At 35.5% G+C, this 12,907-nt stretch overlaps 1 long non-coding RNA gene across 1 annotated transcript in view; it reads right to left on the bottom strand.

The window, feature by feature from the left end:
• LOC129393214 (uncharacterized) overlaps nt 1-12,907 on the bottom strand; it is a 77,706-nt gene that overhangs the window by 18,483 nt on the left and 46,316 nt on the right. The window contains exon 3 of the long non-coding RNA XR_008619948.1: nt 4,854-4,961. This is a non-coding gene — a long non-coding RNA (uncharacterized LOC129393214). The remainder of the gene's footprint in view (nt 1-4,853; nt 4,962-12,907) is intronic.

Genomic DNA, 12,907 nt, shown 5'->3' with positions numbered 1-12,907 from the left:
GCAACATGCGGCCCGAAAATAAATTTTTTTGTAACCCACTGAGATTCTGAAGTTGTTATGCAGCATTAATTTGGCAATAGCTGGATAATTCAGTGTTGTATTTGGCAGTTTAATGTCATGTAGTTATTTTGCCAGTGCTATTTCAGAGTCATGTCCAGAACAAAACTCTGATTAGAGTGGATTAAAAAAAAACAAAAACAAAAACAAAAAAACCGGAGGAAAATACAGAGAGAATGTATAACAAACTTTTTTGAGAATCACATATATAAATGGGAAAAAACATTCAATGATATAAATTAGGCTATAAATGTATAGTAAAAATAAATTGTCTTCATTTATTTCTTGTGTTTCAAAAAACTATAGTCAGGTTAGTCACAGTGGCTCACACCTGTAATCTTGGCACTTCGGGAGGCTAAGGCAGGAAAATCTTTTGAGCCCAAGAGTTTTAGACCAGCCTGGGCAAGTTAGGGAGACCTCATCTCTGAAAGAGAAAAAAAAAGAAAATAGCCGGGCATTGTGGCATGTGCCTTTAGTTCCAACTACTCGTGAGACTGAGGTGGAAGGATCACTTGAGCCCAGGAGGTTAAGGCTGCAGTGAGCTATAATCACACCACTGCACTCCAGCTTGGTTGACAGAGTGAGACCCCGTCTCAAGAAACAAACAAACAAAAAAGTATAATCATGGGGTATCTTTCACAATTTAACTTCAAGTAATATGTTTGGTTCTTAAGTAAGTATACATCCATAGGGAATACCAGGTGTATTAGTCTGTTCTCACACTGCTAATAAAGACATACACAAAACTGGGTAATCTATAAAGAAAAGAGGTTTAATTGACTCACAGTTCCACATGGCTGGGGAGGCCTCATGATCATGGTGGAAGGCAAATGGGGAACAAAATCATGGTGGCAAGCAAGACAGCTTGTTCAGGGGAACTCCTATTTATAAAACCATTGGATCTCATGAGACTTATTCACTACCATGAGAACGGTATGGGGGAAACTGCCTCCATGATTCAATTATCTTCACCCAGCCCCGCCCTTGACATGTGGGGATTATTACAATTCAAGGTGAGATCTGGGTGGGGACATGCCCAAACCATCTCACCAGGAAAAGGAAAGTGTTTTATTAATTTGGTCTATATTAGCTAAAACTGAGCCTTGAGAATGAATAAGATTCTTAAGACTCAGAACTGTGTTGTATTAAAAGCATCATAATCTGCATAATCTTTTCTGATTTCCTCCACTTAGTTAAATGGAATGCCACTAGAAATAAAAAAAAATCCTTTCACTCTCCAACCCCATCTTGACACTACTCCTGGGACTATCTTAAATTTAGAGCAAATATTCTTGCCTCAACAGTATGCTAAGAAGTTTAATTAACAGAAAATTATATTTCACACCTATGTCAAGTATGAAATACATGCATAGAAAATAAGCATGCAAATCATGGGCAAACTTGCTTTACAGAACCCATCTGCCAGACATACTAAAATGGCATTATTTACCTTTTCTTGAGCAGGTAGCTAATTTCTGTGGGAATTTTTAGATGTTAAACCTCAGAAATTCTCAGAAATCCTGTTTTCTTTGCACTATGTACATGAAAAGAGTGAAAGCAAACAAAAACAAAAAATCTCTATTTGTAGTTTAGCACCTCTGGCCCCTCCTCTTTGACTGAGAAGAGATCAGATGTCCAAATATCCTGCCCCTAGAGAGAGCACTCAGATGGACCTTAGAAGGATGTTGAAGTCTGTGGGCTCCCCAGAAAGCTGAGATAGTTATATGTGAGCCCTTTTCAGGCAGGGATAGGAGAGCTTTCACTAAAACTAGTGAAATCACTTAAGCCAGAGACTTATGGATATCCATTCTAGGGAGACAACTCATCTTTTGGCCTGAAGTTATTAGATTATTTTTCTCCATTACTTTGCTGTTTTTGCTCTTGAGAAAAGAGGGTTTTTTCATCTTTCCTATGTTATCCTGAGAGTCAAATATGGCGAATAGTCGAATGGGGATAATATCTCACGAAGTCATTCTGAGGATCAGATAATTTCTGGGTGGATGGCAAGCCAGATACCTCTTTGTTGTTTGCATGTGTTTTTTCAGTTATAGAACTTTCAAAGATGAGATTGGAGTTTAGAGATATGTCCTTAAATCGTGGGACAATGACAATCCTACATGCATTCGACAAACATTTATTGAACACTTGGTAAACCAGATAACACAATCCCTGCATTCATGTAGCTTTCATTTTAGTGGTAGACAGAATGTACTACAAAGGAACAAATAAAATAATTGCAGATAGTGACAACAGCTAACATGACTAGATAAAGTTGTTCTTTTGAGTAGTCAGATAAAAAGCCTTTCAGAAGAAATGACGATTGAACTGAAACCTGGCTTATGAGAAAGTGCCAGCCAAGCAAAATCTGTGGGAAAAGCATTCAAAGCAAAAGAAAAAACAAGTGAAATACTCTTAGGGGGAAAAAAATGACCTTGGCGTGCTTTAGATGAATTCTACATAACTAGAATGTAGTAAAAATAGGGAGACTATAAGGTCAGAAAAATAGATAAATAGGGATTGGATCATGTATGAAGTATGTTACCCTTTGAAAAACATGCATTATATCTTTTAGTAATGATGATAATATTTGAAATACAAGTTGACCCATTGCAAAAGCCTGGTAATGATTTGTGAGAAGAGATACAGTATTAGGATAATGAATTCATATTGCTAAGCCACGGTAGACATAAAAAAGATTGCCTCTATGTGATAAAAACTTAAATAAATATCTAGGAAGAAAACAGGCCTTCAAAACATCCTGTATCAGCTATATGGCTTGTCTATATTACTCTCAATATTGGCATTTTAGGGATCATCCCAATATTCCATTTATTTTTTTAAAATACACTTTTCCTTCAAGTAGTTTTAGATTTACAGAAAAATTGAGAAAATAGTGTAGAGTTCCCATGTAGCCTATGCTCTGTTTCCTCCATTGTTAACATCTTATATTGGTATGGTATATTTTTCACAATTAAGGAACTAATATTGATACATTATAATTAACTAAATCCATACTTAATTTAGATTTTCTTTTTTTTTTTTTTTTTTGAGACAAGAGTTTCACTCTGCTGCTCAGGCTGCAGTGCAATGGCATGGTCTCAGCTCACTGCAACCTCCACCTTCTGGGTTCAAGTGATTCTCCTGCCTCAGCCTCCCTAGTAGCTGGGATTACAGGCATGTACCACCAAGCCCAGCTAATTTTTGTATTTTTTAGTAGAGATGGGGGTTTCACCATGTTGGCCAGGCTGGTCTGGCCTGACGTCAGGTGATCCGCCCACCTTGGCCTCCCAAAGTGCTGGGATTACAGGCATGAGCCAGTGCACCTGGCCTAGATTTCTTAAATGCCTTTTGTTGTTGTTCCAGCGTAGCATGGTAGATTGAGTTGTCGTGTGCCTCTATGGTCCCTTGCTTATCACAGTGTCTCAGATTTTCCTTAATTTTGATGACCTTCACAATTTTGAGGAGCACTGGGCAGCTATTTTATAAAACGTCCTTTAATTTGGATTTGTCTGATGTTTTTCTTATGATTAGACTAAGAGTATGTAGTTTTAAGAATACCACAAAAGTAAAGTGCCATTTTGATCACATCATACCAAGGAACATAGTATTAAGATGACTTATCACTGTTGATCACCTGGCTATGGTAGTTATTTTTAGGTATTCAACTGTAACGTTACTCTTCTCTCTGCCCCCTTAGGAAACAGCTTCCTCATTGGAGTAGATTACTTACATGCAGTGTCTCTTGTTTTCAGTCTTACAAACTCTGCCCATTTCTAAAGTTATTTTGGTTGACATTTCCCTCCACCCCCACCCCTTCAGTGAGGTTATTTTATAAACTTATCATACAGTTATATCAAAGTTTGCATTCCATACTGGGATCCTCCCTAAATGATTTGTTTAAATTTGCATACACTAAGGTTCATTATTCTTGCTGCAATATTCTATAGGTTTTCACAAATGCATTGTCATGGATCTACAACTTAACTATCATACAGAATAGTTTCACAACCCTAAAAGTTTCCCTATGTTTTATCTATTTAACCTTCTTCCCTCCTTCAACACCTGGAAATCACTTGTTATCCTTGTTATAGTTTCATCTTTCCAGAATATCATGTAATTGGAATCATGTGGCATATAGTCTGGCAAAATGTTTTCCTTGGAGTGTAGACCTGTCTTAGTCTGTTTGTGTTGCTATAAAGGAGTAGATTAAGCTGGGTAATTCATAAAGAAAAGTGGTTTACTTGGTGCATGGTTCTGAAGACTGTACAAAAAGCATGGCACCAGCATTGCTTCTGGTCAGAGTTTCAGGGAGCTACCACTCATGGCAGAAAAGCCAGCTATGCAGAAAACATATGGTGAAAGACGCAAGAAAGAGAGAAGGAAGAAGGTGCCAAGCTCTTTTTAACAACCAGATCTCATGGGAACTAACAGAGTGAGAATTCACTCATATCTTCCCCCTCCACCAGGGAGGGGATTAATCTATTTATGGAGGATCTGCTCCCATGAGCCAAACATCTCCCATTAGGCCCTACCTCCAACATTGGGGATTAGGTTTCAACATAAGGTTTAGGGGACAAACATCCAAAATGCAGCAAGGAATTTGATATGGAGCACTCCATGGGTAAATTTTATGGTGATTCTTCTTTTCCCATTGTCAGAGCCACAAGGGGGGTTGTCTCCTGGATCTTCACTATAAGAACTGGGTAGGACTATTGGGGGAGAACCCAAGATAGAGTGAGCTCCCACTAAGACTATGGCCCCATGCATTTCTCACTATCATGCCAGTGTACACTTACACTCTAAAAACTGGTCAAAGTGATCATGTAAGTGCTCCAACAGCTGATGGCCCCAGTGGCTTCTCTTCCAGATTTCAGAGTGGGAATTTGCTCTGCAACTTCAGTTTTCTGTTGAGTACAATAAAAGTCATTGGTTTTTAGTTTGTTTAGATTTTCATATTGTAAGGACGGGCCTGGCAACTTCTAAGTTATTTCCATGTGGAAACTAAAACTACAAGGCCTTTACTTATTTTTCCTTAAATATGTTAATAACTTCTTACATTTTTCCTTTCTCAGGCACTGTGTTACTCACACTAAACTTACTGTCTTCCTGGGTGTTTTCATACAGTTAAGTACATTCTTAAGGAACCTCAACAAATTATACTGTCTCTTTGTCCTGTACTTTTTTTGTCTTTATTTTGTTCGCATTTTTTCTTTTGTTTTTTCATAGTGGGTTCCCAATAAATTATTACCTGCATACATTACTAATTAATTAATAACATAGAGATATAAAATGAGAATAATAAATTCAGTTTTCAAATCTACAAGATTAAAAATGCCATGCTAACTTATTTTACATCAGTTTTATACTTGGGTTCTTTGTGACATAAGGAAGATAATAATAATTTTAAACAATAATAACCTATGCTATAAGCTAAAGAAAACCTACTAGAGATTATATGGTTATCATTAAGGTGACACCTTTTACATCAAAACATATTGTCATCATCACCAGCAGAAAATTTACAAAGGTCAATCTGGGAACTAAATGACTCATCTAGAGAGCAATTTGTCTTTATATGCTTAACATAAACCCTTATCACTTAGTGACATTCATTATGCAGTTGTAATAAACTTAATAATAATCCTTGAATTAAAACTTTTATGCAAAATAATTTTATATTATATGTATTATAATTTTATATCCTTGAATTTTTATTCCTTGAATTAAGATTTCATGCAAAATAAAATAATTTTATATGATTTTTATATTAATTGTAATTTTATATTTTTATGCAATAATAACATAACTCATTTCTAAGTGGATCTAAAGAAGAAAAATCTCTTCCAAGAATTCAGCATTATGAGATATATCACCTGTTCCATTCATTTTACTGTTTTTCCTCCAGTGTACGTAGGGATCTTTTATTTTTCTCTGAATTGTGGCCAAAGCCAAAGAAATAATTCAAAATATAACATTGTTACCCAGACCCTACATTTATATTCTCTGTTATTTGGAGGTGATATGTTACGAAAAAATTCTACACATGACTTAAAAGTAAATATTTTAGCATCTGAGTCCTTCAAACTGACTTCAACCTTTATTGAACTTCAGACTTCTCCAAAAATACTCATGTTTTCGTTAAATCAACTGGTGACAGAAAGACACAAGGTCTCTGCCCATGTCTAACAAGGAATAAATTACCTATAAAACCACCAAAGTAAGTAAGTAAAGTACTTTACTCAGGAAGACCCAGTTTCTCATAGTATCTAGGTGTTTTTAAAGAGGGTTTGTGGAAGAGGCATTAACTCTTTCAGATCAGCCAAGGTCCGAATACATTGAAGCAATAACACAATTTTGACTTGAGAACAATATAAAGTAGTCATATAATGTAATGTAATATAATATAATGAAGTGTACTGAAAGGAACTTAAAGCCCTGGAAACTGGGTTCCAGTCTGGTTCTCACATTAATTTATGTACACAAATTTGAATCTAATGAATGCTAAACTTACTAGCTTTATTCATCCCATATATTTACTGGGTTTTTCACCTCATCCCCAGTAATTAGGTTTAACTGATAAGACATGTTATATAAAAGGCTGAATCCAATCTAAAAGAACAAGCCACTTTCTCATAAGTGTCATCTAGTAAGTTACTGTTTGGCATTGTGTTTCCTTGAATTTACATAAGCTATTATGAAAGAAGAGATAATTTTGATAACTTAGTTTTTTTTAAGATTCTTTCTTCAGTTATCTTACTATTTCCATGATGCTTCTTATGAGAAACCTCCAATTCTTTCCATTCCCTACACACTGTTTTCTATGTGTAAGTTATTCATTGATGGAATGGCAATAATCTAACATACATTGATTCATGCTCCTCTGTGTTAAGGTGTTACAGTATTATTATTCTCAGAATCCCTGCCATTTTCTCCTTTTCCAGGAAAGCTGAGAACTGGATACCTTATTAAGCCCAATTCCAATAAATAAGTGCCTAAGCCTACATTCTGAGCAAATAACTGCCTTCTGAGAAATGCATCTATAGACTCAAGTCTTTCTGTCTCTTTAAATGTGTCCCATAGAGAAAGGTGGAATGTCCCAGTGGATAAGTTAGGCAAGTGTTATCTGCTCTGTAAATGCAATCTCCCTTACAGGCAGATCCCAAGCTCCAGACTTGGGAGAGTACATAGAGCAGCATGGAAAGACTGCTTCTGGCTAGAATTCTAAGTTGCATTTTCCTATTCAGATTTAGCACATTAACATTAATAAATGTATTCTCTCCCACATGACTTCCAAATCTATCTACTAAAACTTCAATATGGAAAAAAAAGTATTGTGAATATGGAAATATACATTTTTCTTTTAAATTCCTTAAACAAGAGTTCATTGACATAAACTTGGAAAAGTTAATCATAGACACGTATTTATTATTTATATAGTTATTTTTTAATATGATGTACCAAAACATTAACTTGTGGTAAGATAACAAATTCATCTATATTATTTGGTTCTATGGATCATTTTGTGATATAAAAGCACACACACTTGTATACATGCACTATGGGAAACTACAAATAACTCAAGTAAAAGCTCTTTTGTATAAATGTCTTCAATGATTCTGTACCAAATTGGATTATTTCCTCTGTAGACATCATGACTCAAGCAGTATACCTTTAATTATTTTTCTATTTGTGCTTAAACAAAAGCATTTGTTTTTATAGTCCACATTTAAAAATATGGTTGAATATAAAAATATCGATCAAATTTGTTATTTTTAAAAAAGGTTCCCTTAACTAATCCTGATGGGAAATTCAGTGGAAGTAGATAATTTGAGCTAGATATAATACTAGAACAATTCCTCTCTGGGGAGGTTTGATAAGACTCATTATAGAACCAATTACTATGTGCAGGTGAATCGTTAGACTGTGGAGATGCTGCATGGTCATATAACTATCTTCACTAAGTCCTGCTACTGCTATACTAGCATAGCCTTATTGCTGCCTGTGAAGACTGATCAACCTCAGCTCCAAGAACACACTTAACTTGATGTAACCTTAGCTTTTGTGGCTACACAGACTCTACAAGCAAGTTGATTTCATTGTTCCCCCTTTGCAATTAGTCTACTAGTCTCTATTTCTCTTTTACTGTTGCATTATTATTCTTTCCTTATAAACCCATTTTCTCTGCTTCCCGATGCACTTAAGGGAACACCTCTTCCCACTCCCCTCTCCCCCGCCCCAGTTCTAGAGTTCATTGCTGAGCACTAATTTTTAATTGTTGGGAGAGAGAAGATGTTTGTCACAGTTTATTTGGGTATTTACTTTGGTTTTGGTTGGAGAGCAGGAGGCAAGTGGGGGGAATGGGGAGAAGGTGAATCTCAAGTAGTTCAAATAATACAAATATGGTTGTCACTTTTGTGGCAAATATCTGGGAATGCCTACACCAAAATCCTAATATGGAAAGTAAAATTTTATTTTAAAAATGCATTATCCATCTGCTTTTTGTAGTGTTTCTACTGTGATCACATTACATTTGTTTCTTAACCTCTTTTATGAGCAAAGAATGGCAAAATTAAATCTAAGACTACCAATTTTATCAAGTTAGCTAGATTTCTTAAATAATAAAATACAAAGTTAATATTTCATAATGGAAATGAGCATGCTCATACACTGCTAACACAACTTAAATAGTTACAATCTTCTTTCAGTGGCAATTTGGCAATCTGCATGTGAGTCCTTAAATCAGTGCATTAGCTTTTAGTAATTTCACTCAAGGGAAAAATTAAGAATGTGTACACAGACACAGAAAGAAAAATGCATATCACATGAGTTTATTATAATTATAAGAAATTATAGGAAATTATGCCTTATTCTATGAAACTTATTAAAAATAATTTTGATTGAGTTGTGTAACAAATTCTATGCAATCCTTTTTAAATGGTGATAGGGAAAACCCTTCAGTGACATGGAAAATTGTTCCGTGTTTATTTTTAAGTTAAGGAAAGGTAGATAAAATACTTTATGGTTTATCAACCGCAATATTTTTGTAATAGGTAGTCTTCAGCTTTTATGTGCTCAACATTCACACAGCCAAATTTTTGTATGTTATTTAACAATTGTATTTCTTGATCAGTCTTGCTAGTAGTTAACATTGTTCATTATTTAAAAAACCAAATTTGTCTCATTTTCTTTCTTTTTTACTTATTTCTACTCTTATTGTTTTTATTTCTGTTCTTCTATTTATTTAGTGGTTCATTTGCTCTCCTTTATCTACATTCATAAAGTGAAACATATATGCAAACCTGTTTTCCTTTGAAAGAAGTAGCATATCCATGTAAGGCAATAACTTTCTCTCTAAATAACGCTCTAACTCCATCTCCCAGATATTCAGTTTTCATAATCATCATTTGGGGAAAATTTCTCTGTGACGAATAACGTTCTTTAGAATTGTGTCATTTAATTTTCATATATTTGGGACTTTTTGATATCTTATTTTTATTAATTTCTTTAATATTATTTTTCTGATTTATAATTTAGTACTCTTACAGTGCATATTGTATAATATTTGAACAATTAGAAACTCAAGAAACATTTGATCAAACTTTGTGAACATTTCCTATGAATTTCAAAGAACAAATATTTTGTTATTGTGTGTCATATTCTATAAATAGCAATTTATTTAAGATGATTAATAGTATTGGTCACATTTTTATATTATTATGAGCCTTTTTTGGACTTGTTTTATCAATTAGTGAGAGATAATAAACTCGTATGCTTTTGCCTTTGGTTTCCTCAATTTTGCTTCATATATCTTGTGTCCTGTTATTACATGCAAACACATTTATAACTGTTAATTCTTCCTCATCATTTGACCTTTATATCTGTATGTAATGTCCCTATTTTGTTCTGGTGCACTTGTCTTAAATGAATCGTATACACATCCAAATTTTTCAGTGAATCCAAGCAAATTTAACAGCTTTTGTTGAGCAAAAGTGTCATCTGCCATAACAACTCCCACAATTCTAACACACAAACTGCAGACAAACTTCTTTCATGCTCCAATGTGTATGTTTATGCCTCAGGATTTGCTAACACTTCTGCAGTGGAAAACATTTGCTGTTGAAACAAATAGTTCCTTCATAAATCCCCAACTTGGCTGTGAAGATACTGACAATTTTGTTGATTTTACAAACAATCATCAGTCATGTCTCATCCAAGTAAAAATATGTTATTTGTCCATAGAAAGCTATGTTATATAAATAATAAATTTAAGGAAAAACACATCCCATTACATAATCATTATAATTGTACATTAATGTGTTTATTTTTTCATTACATATTTATTTTTTGTCTACTTTGCACAAGGTACTAAGGTTACAAAAACGAGTAAGAAGAGATGGTAAAGGGCATGGCTCTACCCCCAAATAAAGAGATGGAATATAAAAGCGAAGAATTGGCTGGGTGTGGTGGCTCACCCTTGTATTCCGAGCACTTTGGGAAGCTGAGGTGGGCAGATCACTTGACGTCAGGAGTTCTAAACCAGCCTGGCCAACATGGTGAAACTCCATCTCTACTAAAAATACAAAAAAAAAAAAAAAAGCCGGACATGGTGGCATACATCCGTAATCCCAGCTACTCGGGAGGCTGAGGCAGGAGAAGATCTTGAACCTGGTAGGTGGAGGTTTCAGTGAACCAAGATCACGCCACTGCAGTCCAGAATGGGTGACAGAGTGAGACTCTGTCTCAAAAAATAAAATAAATAAATGAAAATGAAAAATATATGTACATTTAGAATACATGATATAAGCCATACACAGTGGCTCATGCCTATAATCCCAGCTCTTAGTGGGGCTATAGGGTATTTGGACAGAAATATTGAGACTTATTTAAATGACTTTTGCATAAAAGTTGAATGTAGATTAAAGAAAGAGCCTTTGAGGCAAAAATTTGCAAGAGAAAATGCATATGTTTAGAAATAAATGTGAAATGTTAAAGGGAAATTTGGTAGAAATTTGGCTAAAGTCAATTGTTCATGTTAAGAGAAGAGTGATAACTAATGTTGGATATTTCATACATGCTACACTGAAGACTGTTTTTAATGTTGGGACATTGCTTCACTAAGAATTTTTGAGATGGAGGAAGCCAATGAAAAGACTGAAGTGGGTAGCTGACACCAATATGTTTAGTATGGACTAGATGAGAAAGAGAAGTGAGGTTGTCATAGCAACGAAGACACTATTGCAGTGGTCTAATTACATCATTGCATTCATTTTTCTAAGGATGATTTTTGTGTGTTTGTAAGAAGAGCATTTTTTATATTAGTTAATTGTTTTGAAAATGGACAAAGTGTAGAAACAGTAGAATAGGCACTTCTGGTTACGCCAACATGAAACAGTACTGATACATTCTTTGTGGAGAATGTCTAAATGTAGCAAAGTAATCTAAATAGAGATGTTTCAGATTAAAATGTTACATGATCTCCTTATTAATGTTACTTGAGTGCATATTTCAGCACTCTAGGAACTGATTTTATTATTAAAACTATATTTTCTAAATCTCAATTTCTGGATCTCCAGTTTCAGAGTCACTTGTTGATAATTGTTGAAAATGTAGATTCCTGAATCTCACTTCATGCTTACTAAATCAGAATTCCTGGAGGTGGGACCAGGAATTTGCATTTATTTAATGAAAAAGATAAGTGTTTCTTAAGCACATGAGGGTGAATTCAAACTCAGCTTTGTTTTTTTTCTTTTCTGCCCCCATGAATACTGTAAGATATTTCTGTGCTTTATGTTAGTGCTACCCCTTGAGTAGTTGTGAGTGTGTTTACATATACATGTGCTATGATTTAAGCAATTGATTTAAGCACTTATGCACTGAAGTTTATGAACAGACACGCTTAACACTGCAGGAAAGAAATTTACAACCAATAACTTCTGTTCACAATGAAAGAAAAACTACTAAAGAAATGGAACTACCTTGTAGTGTTCATGATTTCTTATCTGAATCACACTGTTAATATCCTACATGTGATGTTACGTAACACTAAATGACATTAATGTTGCAGAGGTCCAGAAACTAGTTTATTTTTATTGCTTTTGTGGGTTCATAGTGAAGCAGGATATTTCCCTTTCCCCCTTCATGGGTGGGAACAGGAGTGCAGGAGCGCTGGAGTCAGCTGGCTGCTCTGGCACAAACAGGGACAAACTCCACTCACTGGAACTGGCTGTGTTCCACCTCTTGCAGGTGAGGAGCCCCTTTGTTCCATCCCTTGCTGGGGGAGCATGCAGTGAGTGAGTGCAGGAGCTAAGGCAAGTGCTTTTGGGTGCCAATGGAAGCAATTTCCATACTGGCCCTGCAGTACCATCTGGGGGTGGACGCCCACAATCCCTGAAGCCCCAGATAATGTTACAGTGTTCTTTCAGCTCAGCCATCTGCAGATGGCTTAAGTATTAACAGCTCAGTGGGCCCTCTGCCTTTCCATGTGACGCAGCTGCTTTCTGCCCGTGAAGGCAAAGAGTCAGTGTGATGGCCTTTTGCATCTGCATTCGTGGCACCTGAGCTCTTGTCTGGTGTCCAGGAGAAATGAGGTCACACAAACAAATTGGAGGATGGTAAATGCAGGAGATTTTATTGCCAACGGAAGTGGCTCTCAGTGGGAAAGGGAGCTGAAAAGAGGATGGGGTGGGAAGGTAATCTTCCCCTGGAGTCCAGTCATCTCCAGCCAAATTATTTTCTGAAATTATGCTGTCAAGCTGAAGTCAAGCCACTTCTCTCTGATATCCAGCTGTAGTCTCTGACATCTAGCTACTTCTCCTCTCTCTGCCAGCTGAGCCTAGGGTTTTTATGGGCA

Source organism: Pan paniscus, chromosome 8 (genome assembly GCF_029289425.2).
Source record: "Pan paniscus chromosome 8, NHGRI_mPanPan1-v2.0_pri, whole genome shotgun sequence".
Classification (NCBI taxonomy): Eukaryota; Metazoa; Chordata; class Mammalia; order Primates; family Hominidae; genus Pan; species Pan paniscus.
The sequence above is the reverse complement of the archived record's forward strand: the minus strand, read 5'-3'. Positions and strand labels throughout refer to the sequence as shown.